Below are 13,128 nucleotides of genomic sequence, written 5' to 3'. Positions count from 1 at the left end.
TTTTTTCTTGTTGACCTTAAGCAAAAAAGATAATCTGACCAGAGTAGCCTTGGTACTTGTCTTAAAATCTCTGTAGATGCTTCACCCACATAAGTCTGCATTAATAAATATAAAAAATGTTGTTAGCATAAAGCAGATTCAAGGGGGTAGATACACCTGGGCCAAGTAGATATTGAATTTTCTTCTCTATCTTCAGAGCTTGGAGACCACGACAAAGCACCTTTTCAGTGGTAATGACAAGAATGGTTTCAGTGGTAATGACAAGAATGGAAGATAAAGGGTTACCCTGGTGGAGCCTCGCTCCTCACCAAAGAATCTCACAAGACCTCCGTTAATCAGAACCAAAAGCCGACTAGATAAAAAAAAAATCTAAGATACACCTGGGCCAAGTAGATATTGAATTTTCTTCTCTATCTTCAGAGCTTGGAGACCACGACAAAGCACCTTTTCAGTGGTAATGACAAGAATGGAAGATAAAGGGTTACCCTGGTGGAGCCTCGCTCCTCACCAAAGAATCTCACAAGACCTCCGTTAATCAGAACCAAAAGCCGACTAGATAAAAAAAAAATCTAATGAATACGATCGATGAAGATCTGAGAGAATCCAAACCTAAGCATAACATCAAACAAGAAGGTCCAATCCAACTTAATTTCCTACTCGGAGGGAGAAGACGAAAGGAACTCATTTTCCTCCACAGTGATAATCGTAGGGGTACAATAGAGCATACCAGAAGCCGGTACCCCATATCTTTTTTATGAAAATTCTCAAAGTGGGAAGCAATGAACTGCCAGATGTCCGCAAGGTCAGTCAGGGTGCTGCCCGCACTATCTTGAATTTCATTAATATAATTTCTACCCCTTCTGAATTTAGTCATTATACGGAAAAATGAGTGAGCTGATGGGTTAAGTTGAAGAGCTAAAATGATGAGCTAAGATGATGATTTGAGTTGAAGAGTTGAAGGCTAGGGAAAAGTGAGTAGACTAGGTAGAGGTGACTAGAACATGTTGAGATGAGCAGACTAGGTAGAGGTCGACTAGAACATGTAGGGCTGAGCAAACCCAGTGGAACCGAGCACCGACCTTGGGAATGGTCATCCAAGGGAAGTGTGGTGTTTGGGCCTTGCCTTTGGCGCTTTGTTCTCGTGGAATGAAGCATTGTGCTCTTGGCATTTCATACAGGGTCTTGCCCTTGGCGCTTTTTTCTCATGGGAGTATAGGGCTTTGCCCTTTGTGTTTCATATAGGGCAGTGCCTATGGCACTTTCTTCTTATAGAGTGTAGGGATGTGCCCTTGGAGATTCTCCTTTGATGTGTGGGGCATATCCCTTGTAGATTCGCCTTTGGTGTGTCGTTAGGGAATTTCCCTTGCAGTTATGCCTATGGTAATTTGTTGTGGCATTGGTCTTATCGTTATCCTTGTTGTCCGCTGCACGATATGTTGATAGCCTAGGCCTATGTCGCAGGGTTTGTAGTGACCTATACATGTGGCTGCACGAAGAGAGAGAGAGGTAGCATGGGCTAGACTCTAGCAAGTTGAAATGAATTCCTAGACTTAAAACCAAATATAAATTGATTCTTACTAACTAGAAAGCTTCTGTTTATCTTCAGGGTTCATCCGGACTTGATTGTAGTTAGAGAAACCATCAATAAATGATAGAAGTGCATGCCCCGCTATATTATCCACTAGAATATCAATTCATGGTAAGGGAAAATCATCTTTAGGACTTACTTTGTTAAGGACCTTATAGTCCACGCAGACTCTGACTTGACCATATTCTTCTTTGGCACCGCCACAACAATGGCCAACCATTGAGAGTAGTCTGACACCTCGATAAATCCTGCACTGAACATGGGTGCATTCGGCCAAGCTTTTGCTTCTATGGCTTGGAGTTAGGGAGCAGGGGGAGGTTATGTTGCACTATACTGGCATCTATACCCGGCATACCGGCATAAGAACAAGCGAACACTTCTTGAAATTCCTATAACAGCTCCACCAATTTGAATTCCTCCACTTTGTTGAGGGACAAACCAATCTTGAGCTCCTTGGGGTCTTGTTCTATTCCCAAGTTGGCCAACTTGAATTCATGTGGTAAAGGTTGGGCTTTGCTTTCCTCGAAAGCTTTTATTGATTCTAAAAGTTCAAGCAATGGGTCGTCTCAGGATTCATCATCTTCAAAATTAAAGGTGAGGAATGAGAAGATGAAGAACAACAACCATACATTAAGGGAGTTATTTCATTTATTTCAAAAGTAGCGGTTACATTAGACACAACCGACTCAACGGGGACTGACTAAGACACGTTGAAAGGATAAATAGGAACATAAGCATGATTTTCAAAGGAAGGAATTACATAGATAGAATCAGTAACAACTGGACTTCCTATGACTTCTACGGACTTAGGTCCAGACATGGCAATTGGTTCAACTCCCCTTGAATGTTGCATTCCATCTCGACCCAATCTACCTCAGTGTCTCAAAGCTTGGAACTCTGCTGTTGGAGATTTCATCATACCACGGCTCAAGGAATCCACAATATGAAATTCGTTCCCTTCCGTAATAAATTGTCCATTCAGAGTCTTAAAATAAGGAATCATCTCAACAGCTTCTGGTTCTTTTCCTTTCTGACTCTGTGCCTTACCTTGTAATGCATAAAAAAAACCTAAGGTCTATGAAAAAGGAATTGCTTAGGCTATTACAAGATGTGTGTGTACGGGCCGAAGTGTATGTTTTACATAATGAATGAGAAATGAATTTCTTGGTTCTTTAAATTATGTGTTATTGCGTGTGATAAAATATACGCACTTGGTTATTTGCATCATCGCATGTGCATTTAAATGACAGAAATAATGAATGAGACCCATAACATTTGTCACTTTGAATTTTGGGGCCAAGGAGGGTGTAAGTTGTATGGACCATGGGTTCAAGTGTTAGCCACAGAACGTGTGGGACATTCCATAGATTCAACTCACAAATCGTGTGGTGCAAGTTACATATTGACCTACTTGAATGTCAAGATGCGTTTGTCTATAGAATGTGTGGGATGACGTATGTACAAGCCACAGAGTGTGTGGGACATCGAAGTGGATTATATGTAATGTTCGGATACTTGAATGTCAATATACACATTGGCCACAGAATGTATGGGATAACGTATGAACAAGTCACAGAACGTGTGGGATTACATATGTACAAGCCACTGAGCGTGTTGGGCACCTAGGCAACAAAGTAAATGAATTAATTAAATAGACATGACTAAGAATAATTGGACCTTGTAAACTGCCATAAATGTTGTATATTTGATTTTAATATATTATTGCATGTGTTGTTGTTCTATGCCAATGTTTTCAAACTTGTGGCTATTGTATGCGGTTTTACTTTCTGGATTATTCTCCAGAAACATACCCAAATCATTCCCCAAATGGAGAGCACTCTGACATGCTGGTTAGTAGTGAGAACCAAGAGATTGATGGACATGCCAAACATTTACTATTTCAGTTGATCCTAGATCATTTTATTTGTCTTAGAGTTTTAAATTATAGATGTAATAATTTTTTTAAAGGATTTAATTGGTTGTGGATGATATTATTGAATTATGTGGAGACTTATATGACTTTTAAATTTTAATTTGAAGATTTCTGCTGTTATTATTCTGATGTTGTGTTTAATGTAGATTTTAAATTTTCTTCTTATTATTTATCACCCATTTGGTTCACGGTTCAACCCTACGAGGCACAACCCTTAGATCATTAACCTTCATATCTCCTTTACAGAAGGTGAGGCGTTACAGTCGGGGTCTTGGCTTCCCCCCAAAACCCTAGCCACTGCTCCAAAACTGCTCTCACCTCCCGCTCCTCTTTCCCAATTTGTCTTTTCCTAGCTGTGTGTATATATTTCATTCATGCTAGTAGTTTTAAAGTGGATCATAGATAGTTTGGTTGCAGTTGACAGGCATGCCTACTGGAGCTGATCCGTGGGCTATGTTGGACAATTTTTATGCTTTGTTGGCTTCTCAGAGAAATGAGACCCTAGAAGATATAATGAGGAGGGGTTTGCAAATGAGTTTGTGGATATTTCACTTCTAATACTCTTATGTAGAAAGTGGCTGTCATTTGCATTCATAGTACTTAGTATGTCGTGCATTGATCTCCCCGAGGGTGTGAGCATGACAGGGAGAACGCTCATCAAATGATTTCACTTCGAACACATTATCATGCAATTAGCAAACAAAGTTACAAAAATATCTATATATAATGATGGTATAAAGGGGGACTCAAGAAGCAAGGAGAGATGAAGAGCATGGTCTGCTCGACGATGATCGTCTGACCCTCCGACGACGATCCATCGCATCAGTTTTCAGAAAGCAGACTTGCAGAGAGAGAGAGAGAGAGAATAGAGTTCAGGAGGATCAACAGACGAAGTCGGTCGCCGAAACTCGGACACCCCCAAAACCTTTTTCCGTTCTCGCTTCTCCGTCGTCTCTGATTTTCTGACTCTGCAACTGAAGCAGCGCTGTGCGAAGGTCGACGGTCAATTTTTCTTTGAGCTCTCGATTTCGTCGCCAGAAAAGGAACTTTTTTCAATTGGTCTCTGGAGTGGGAAGCAGAGCAGGTCCGAAGTTTCTCAGGCGTCCGACGAGCAGGTCCGAGCAGATCCGAGCAGATCTGATCAGATCCGAGCAGGTCCGAGCTGATCCTAGCAGATCCGAGTAGATCTGAGTTTCTCACGGCGTCCGATTTTTTTTCACGGCGACCGATTTCTTCCCCTGGTTCGAAGTTTCTCCCGAAGGTCGACACTTCCCTCGACGCCACCGGGCCCTTGGATTTCGTCCTCCTTCCTCTTGTCGGCCCGGTCCTCTGTTGCAGTCCAGCCCTTCCGGTCAATTCCGGGAGCTACTCTCCTCCCTCGGCTTGTAAAGAAAACCCCAACGGTGGGAAGCTGGATGGAAGAGAGGCGCTCTGAAGGTGATGATATGGATAATGGTGATCGTGAGGCTTTGGATCGAGGACCACCTCCTCAGGGGCCGGAGGTGAATGCACCTACTCGTTCTTATGCAAGGGCGGTAGGTCTCGCCTCATGGCCTGCAATTGATTCGCTCCCAGAGCCGATTCAAGCAGGAAATATTACAAGGATCGTCATACCACAGAATGATTATGAAGCAAAGAGACAGAATTTAAGGTTTGCTCTAATAGGCCGTGTAAATTTTCGTCTTTTATCTTTGGATGATTTACGTCAAGAGGCAAGAGATAACTGGAAATTGAGTCAAGGGGTTGTGATGCACCCTCTGGGAAAAGGCTATGCCATTTTTCAATTTCGATGTGAGGGCGATAAGGCAGCTATTTGGAGAAGAACCCCTTTGCGTGTGCGTGGACAGTTAATTCGGCTTCAACACTGGAGACCGGATTTTAACATCCATGAGAAAAATTCCTTCACGAAACTTGTGTGGGTTCGTTTCCCAGACCTTCCCTTGGAATATTGGCATGATAATGTCCTTCTCTCCATTGCGAAGGCGGTGGGACGTCCAGTTACCCTGGATAATCATACTAGACAAGGAATTTTGGGATATTTTGCCCGAGTGCTGGTTGAAGTTGATTGCTCGGAAGCTGCTACTCGGGTTGAGGAGGTTCAGGTAGAGAGATTTGAACCAGGTACTACTAAAATTTTTGGTTTTCGTCAGCGAGTAATATATGAAGATATTTGTGCAAAGTGTGGTTTCTGTAAGCGGATGGGTCATCAAGTAAATAATTGTCGACTCAAAAAGATGGAGGATGAGAAGCAGAGTGCTCGTGACAATGTAAGGGTACCAGGTGCGGTATACGAGGAAGACGGAGTTGACTCGGACAAGGGGGACTCGTTGGGTATCTCTGGATCTTCTTTGGAAAGAAAATTTTCAAATCTGCCTCTCCAAAATCAGATTTTGAAAAATAAAGGGGAGTTACCTATTGAAGAGGGAAACGGCTCTGCTGGACAATCTCATAATAAAATCTCTTCTCAACTTCCAAATATAGAAGAAGGTGTGATTCAAATTAATTTGAATCCGGCTAATACAAATCTCCCAATTTTGGAAAATGTGGGATTAGCGCAGGAGAGAGTTGAGTCAGAGAAGGACTCTAGTGATGATGTGGAGGGGTCTGTTTCTGATTCTGAATCAGAATTAGAATCTGATTCAGACCAGAATTCTGGTTCAAAAGAGAATGGACCGTATCAGGTCCGATCTTCCCCAGTCTATGATACGGTGGATACTTTTCAGCAGGAAGTCTCTTTGGCGAGGGTGTCGCAGGGTCCTGTGAGAATGTCATCGCGCACAAAGAGAACGGGACTGATTCAGGGATCCAGTCGGGGCAGCCTGACGAGCAGGGGTGGTCGGATTTCTTCCTCTGGGTGTGGTCCGGCCCCTACCTCTACAATTAGTAGAAGGGAGATGTCTGTGATGGGCGCTCAGGCAGTGGATAGAGCTGTTTTGCTGGGTGAGCAGGGCAAAACAGTGGGAGAAAAAAAGGGGAAGAAGAAAAAAGGAGGAGGTCAGACATCTATATCTGACAGGATCGCGGACTCAACAGTTTGATCATGCGTGTTCTTTTCTGGAATATTCGTGGTGTGAAGAAGGAGGCTGGTAAGAGATTTTTACAATCTCTTATTTCAGAGTATTATCCAGATATTCTGTGTTTGGCTGAACCAATGGTTCAGGTGAGTAAATTCCCTATTTTATTTTTTAATAAATTGGGATATTCGGCAGAGTTTATCCATAATATCCGCCATGAAAGGTGTTCTAACCTGTGGATAATTTGGAAACGTGGTCTGAGTCACCCTTCCATTGCCTCAATGTCGGCTCAACAGCTCTCTATTGAGGTCGACTGGCAAGGGAAAAAACTGCTTTTGTCCTTTATTCATGCTAGTTGCTTTAAAATTGAGCGTAGAGATTTGTGGTCGGAATTGGCAGCTGTTTCAGCAGCTTCTCTCCCTTTGCTTATTGTTGGTGATTTTAATGCGACGTTGTTCTCTAATGAGAAAAAAGGCCCAGGGAATTTTAATGTTGGATCGGCAGTAGAGTTCCAAGCAATGGTGGATTCTTGTATGCTTATTTCTACCTCTTCACAGGGTAAAAAGTATACTTGGTCAAATAATCGTAGAAGGGGTAATGTCATGGCTGTTCTGGATAGAAGCTTTCATAATGAGTTATGGATTGATGAATTCAAAAATATTTCTCAGAGAGTTATAACCTGCACTGCATCTGATCACACTCCCATCTTGATCCATTCAAACATGATCCAAAAGCCTAGCAACATTCCGTTTCGATTTCATAATTTTTGGATGGAAGATGATAGCTTTCAGTTGGTGGTGAAGCAAGCCTGGTCTCAACAGATGAGTGGCTGCCCCATTTATATCTTGGCGCAGAAATTGAAGGTGGTTAAAGGGGTGCTAAAAGCTTGGGCAAAAGAAAGATTTCCTAATCTAAATGAGGAAGTGAAAAAAGCTACTTCAGAGCTAAAAAGAGTGCAGGATACTATTGAGGTTTCAGGAATGTCGGATGCCCTCTTTAATGAAGAAGCGGATGCAAAAACAGCCCTTTTAAATGCTAGTAAGATGCAAGAAAAACTGTGGTCTGAGAAGGCTAAATTACGTTGGTTGAAAGAAGGCGATCGGAACACAAAATTTTTCCATCTTTCAGTGAAGATTAGAAGATCAAGAAATCAGATTAGTATGTTACGTCGTGAAGATGGTTCTTGGATTTCTGATCAATTAGCGTTGGCCAACTATATTGTGGATTTTTACAAGAATTTTCACTCTGAAAATCCTGTAGAACCACACTATGAGTTACTGGACCAGATTCCGACTCTCATTTCTAATGAAGACAATGCTTTCTTGGATGCTGTTCCCTCAAGGGAAGAAATAAAGATGGCGATATGGGATCTCGATGCGGACAGTTCTCCGGGTCCTGACGGCTTTCCAGGTCAGTTTTTCAGAAGTTGTTGGGATATTGTGGAAAATGATTTCTGTAGGGCTGTTTTCTCTTTCTTTTTAGTAGGGAAAATTCCTAAGGGGGTAAATAATTGTTTCCTAACCCTTATCCCTAAAGCTGATGGTGCTTCTTCTTTGGATAAGTTTCGTCCCATATGTATGGGAAACTTTTTCTGCAAAGTTTTGTCCAAAATTGCTGCTTCCAGGTTATCTCTCTTTCTCCCAAGATTAATCTCAGAAGAACAAGGTGCCTTCCAGAGGGGTAAAATTATTTCAGAAAATATAAGCCTTGCTTCAGAGTTGGCAAACCTGATGCACTCATCTGTTCGAGGTGGAGGTATGGGTCTAAAGCTAGATGTGCAGAAAGCCTATGATTCTCTGTCTTGGGAATTCCTCTTTGCAACCTTGAAGAAATTTGGTTTCTCTCCCAATTGGATCAACAAAATTCACCAGATGCTGCTCTCAACAAGGATTTCAATTTTGCTAAATGGAGGTCCAGTGGGTTTTTTTGGTGTGGAGCGTGGTCTCAGGCAAGGAGACCCTATTTCCCCAATCCTTTTTATTCTGGCAGAGGAAGTTCTTTGTAGGGGGCTGAAGAACTTGATTCTGGAAAGGAAGATGAAAGCCCTCCCAGGCCCCAGAGGAGCAATTACTCCTTCCCATTTACTTTTTGCAGATGATATTTTCATCTTTATGAATGGATCAGCTAGGTACGTGAAGCATCTTCATGAGTTTTTATCCAAGTATCAGTCTTTTTCAGGGCAGAAAATAAACTTGGAAAAAAGTAAAATATTTTTTGGGAAGATTGCCCCTCATAGAAGTCATTTTATTAGTGATTTTCTGGGCATTGCCGCGGCTGATCTCCCTACAAAATATTTGGGGGTGGAGATTTTTAAAGGCAGAGTGAAGAATAGTCATTTGCTTCCTCTTCTGGATAAGATAAAGGGTCGGTTGGCAGGGTGGAAGGGCAAAATTCTTTCTATGGCTGGGAGAATTGAATTGGTTAAGTCAGTTATTTCTGGTATTCCCATACACAATTTCTCTGTGTACTGGTGGCCGGATGAAACTATTAAGGTGGTGGAACGGTGGATGAGAAATTTTATTTGGTCAGGTGATATGGAAGTGGCAAAGAAGATTGTTATGAAATGGGAAGGGGTGTGCAAGCCTAAAAAGGAAGGGGGTCTGGGAATTAGAAGGATGAGAGAAGTGAATTTTGTTTGTTTATGTAAACTAGCTTGGCAAATCAAACATGGGGATTCTCTTCTGAGCAGATTCTTCAGGGAACGTTTTATCAAGGAAGATGGGTCGCTGCGAAGGGGATATAAGTCTTCATCTATATGGCCGGGTTTGAAAAGAGTTTGGAGTTTCGTCGCGAAGAACGAGCAATGGATTCTGGGAAATGGGAAAAAAATTGATTTTTGGTTAGATAGATGGATTGACAATCAATCTATCGCTGAGAAGACAAACTTGGACCCTGTTTTTTTCTCAGATTTAAAAGAAAAAGTTTCTGATTTCATATGCCAAGCCGCCTGGGACCTCCCTCATGTGGAGTCGGTTTTACTTGCTGAAATTTGGGAGAAAGCTAAACGTATTCACATCCAAGGTGTGAACGACCTATGTCTTTGGCGATTGACCTCTTCAGGTATCTTCTCTATTAAATCTGCCTGGGAAGAAAATAGAGAAAAATATCAGAAAGTGAGTTGGTTTTCTCTTATATGGAACTCATCTAACCAACCAAGACAAGCTGTTTTTGCTTGGCGGTTAGTTCAAAATAGATTACCAACAGATGAAAATGTGTCTCATCGTGGAGTGCAAATGGCTTCCCGGTGCAGCTTGTGTGGTAAAGATGAAGAATCAATGTCTCACTTATTTTATAACTGTGAATTTGCTCGTAGTTTGTGGAGAGCTTTCTGTGAAGGCTTTGATGTGCAATGGAAACCTTATATGGACATGCTTTCTTTTATTGCATGGTGGAAACAAACAGCAAAGAATCTCCATTTTAAAAAGGTGTGGATTACTGGTTTCTCTCTGGTTCCTAGTGTCATATGGCAGGAAAGGAATGCAAGAATTTTTGAGGGGGTCTCCAAATCATCTAGACACTGTTTTGCTATGATTAAAAGTGAAATCAGCCTCCAGATGACTGCTGCTACAGGGTCCCCTCTCTCATTTAGCTCCTTACTGTGTGCCAAAAGATTGGGGATCTCTAGGGTGCGATACAAACCAAGAGAGGTAATGGAAATTTTTTGGTGTCCTCCCCAAAGGGGATGGGTGAAGCTAAACTCAGATGGTTGCTCTTTGGGAAATCCAGGAAAAGCAGGTGCGGGTGGAGTATTTCGGAATGAAAATTCAGAAATATTACAGTCTTTCAGAACTTTTCTTGGTGTCCACACAAATTTTGAAGCCGAGATGATAGCTGTTATTACTGGACTGGAATTTGCAAGAGATATGGGTATTACTCATTTGTGGATTGAGTGTGACTCAGTAGCTGTAGTTTTACTTATAGCTAAGGGAAGAATCCCTTGGGTTTGTCTTCAGAGGTGGATGAGTTTAACCTCCTATTTGAATTCTCTTACCTGGAAAATCACTCACTGTATGCGGGAAGCAAATCCTGTGGCTGATTTCTTGGCAAAAACAGCAGCAAAATTCGAAGTTTCTTCTCCTATCCAATCCTGGCCTGTGCTGATTGCTATAGAGTTGGAAGTGGATGGTCAATCTCGGCCTAGATACCGCTTCTTTTAATGTATTTTGTTTTTTATTTCCAATTTTTGTGATTTGGTTTCTGGTGTGAGTTCTTTCTCTGCTGATGGCACTGCCGAAGGTGGAGTAGAATTTTCCAGATTCCAAATATGTTATTGTCTTCGTATATTCTTTTTCCCCTTCTTTTAATACAATGAAATTTTAGCGAAAAAAAATGGTATAAAGGGGGCGAAAATTCTTGCATTTATTTTAAGCATCTTATTTGAAGGTTTAAACTGTCCCAGTGGATTCACCACTATGAGGACAAAGATTGGGAAACGGATCGTTTCCACGATTGCTCTTGACCCTCTGATGATGTCAGGTAGCAAATGAGGGTTTTCAATCCCTTCACTCCTATTTTCTTTTGGGGAGCATGTTTCTTCTTTATCTTTCCCAACTCTTCTTCCTCCCTAGGTTTACTGAGGATTCTTTTATGTCCCCTAGCTTCTATTCTCGGTAACATGAAAAGGGATGGAGCAAATATAATGTTTGGAGTCACCACCTAGGATTTAGGGCCTAGAACTCCGCTAGTGAGCCCAATTCTGATCAAAGGATCGAGCTCGAGTAGGGGGTTGGTTCCTATGAAATGATGGAACCTCAAAATTTGACTTCATGTTTTGGTCTGTTCCAGAGATAGGGATTTGTGTTAGGTTATAAGTCTGAGAAGGTGTGAGGCACCCACCTCGCCCAGAACTTTTGGTCTTTCTTTTAGGTGTTTGGATTTTGAATATTCTCCTCAGCTAAAAAAATTGTTGATTTTTTAATTAGACATATAAGAAAGGTTCCTACAATGGATGCAAGAACACAGCTCCCTCAAAAGATATGACAAAACCATTTATCACTTGTACCTTGTGACATGCAACACTCCTCAAAACATTGCAACTGTTAGATACTATGTAAGGTGTCTCCTGTGGTTCGTTTCTTTAATCACCTCATTAATGGCTAAAATCCTTATAAACATTGAAACCATCTAAAGAATCTGTAACATCAATGGAGTTCTATATAAGGCAAACAAACTAATATCTTATTTTCTTGATTTAGTTACCTCATTAATGGGACAAATCTTTAGAAACATTGAGAAAATCTAAAGAATCTTTAATATTTAATGAAAAGTCTAAGGCAAACAAAATGCTCCATGAGCTATATAAGGACCGTGATTACAAGAGAATTGTGTGAAAAATCTAAGGCAAACTAATATCCTATTTTTCTTAATTTAGTTACCTCATTAATGGGACAAATCTTTAGAAACATTGAGAAAATCTAAAGAATCTTTAACATATAATGAAAAATCTAAAGCAAACAAAATGCTCCATGAGCTATATAAGGACCGTGATTACAGGAGAATTGTGTGAAAATATTGTAGTGAAACCGAAAACTTATTGATCGTTTCAAAGATGGCAAAGCTTTCTGCATTCTTTTATCTCCTTCTCGCGATCTTTATCGTTGTGTCAGGTATATCTCTCAAATCCCTAATGCCCGATTCTATTGCGGAAGCACATAGAAACAAAAAAAGCCTCCATGATTTTAGATACAGCCATGCAAACCCCAAGGCAGTAGTGGAGTTGGCAAGGAACTTTCAACTCAGGAAGTTTGTGGTTCTGAGTTTGACTCCTCTTACCTCATTGGGGCTACTGACACGAGATGTTTAGTGCACTCTTCATTGCTTTCGGTGAAAATTGAAGCTTCTTATTCAATCCTAGTATGACCCCTATCCATGTGGTTGTGGGGTCAATATGGTCTGAGGCATTAGTCAAACCAAAGGCTTAAATACTCGTCGGTAGCCAGGAAAAAAAAATGATAAAGCCATGCCATACTTATGTGATTACTTAAACACTTACATTAGTGTACACTTGGAACCTAAAATGGGTTGCTTCATGAGAAACTAGCTTTCAAATTATTTTGGTAAATTACAATGCTTAATTTTAATATGAAGTATGGTTAGTTGAAGACTAATGAAAGTTTTTATGTATTGTATTTAGTTGAGAAGAAGGTGTCCAAGGTGGATGCAAAGTGTATTAACAAATCTTTGGGGGACTGCCCGAGCCTTGAAGATTGCCAATTCCAATGCACAACGATATACCCGTCTTCCAAGGGATTTTGTGACGGAATATATCCCTTTAAGCAATGTTTTTGCGTACTTTGTGATTGATGGAATGATACCTGTAAATGAAACTGGGCCTTATGTCCTCGTTTTATAACTTTAATAAATAAATAAATAAGAGGACCATGTTACTTTGTACCTCCAGTAAGAAAGGATAGGTGATTGTGGGCTGTTTCAATTTTATTTATTTATTCATTTTTAATTTTTTTTTTTTCATGATTTTAAAGCATGTCCAAGAATTTGGCACAAATCTGACACAGTTTGGCCACCTATTGATCAAATCATAATTTTACGGGGCATGCCTGCCTCGAGGCACAGATTTGACTGTGTTCTTAATC

At 40.9% G+C, this 13,128-nt stretch overlaps 1 long non-coding RNA gene across 1 annotated transcript; it reads left to right on the top strand.

The window, feature by feature from the left end:
* The first annotated feature begins 11,980 nt into the window (after positions 1-11,980).
* Positions 11,981-12,928, top strand: LOC122064559. The gene is made up of 2 exons (XR_006135749.1): positions 11,981-12,141; positions 12,669-12,928. It is a non-coding gene; the product is annotated as an uncharacterized LOC122064559 (long non-coding RNA).
* The last annotated feature ends 200 nt before the right edge of the window (positions 12,929-13,128 follow it).

This window comes from Macadamia integrifolia, unplaced genomic scaffold, assembly GCF_013358625.1.
Source record: "Macadamia integrifolia cultivar HAES 741 unplaced genomic scaffold, SCU_Mint_v3 scaffold1682, whole genome shotgun sequence".
Classification (NCBI taxonomy): domain Eukaryota; kingdom Viridiplantae; phylum Streptophyta; class Magnoliopsida; order Proteales; family Proteaceae; genus Macadamia; species Macadamia integrifolia.
This window is presented reverse-complemented; position numbering and strand designations above follow the sequence as displayed.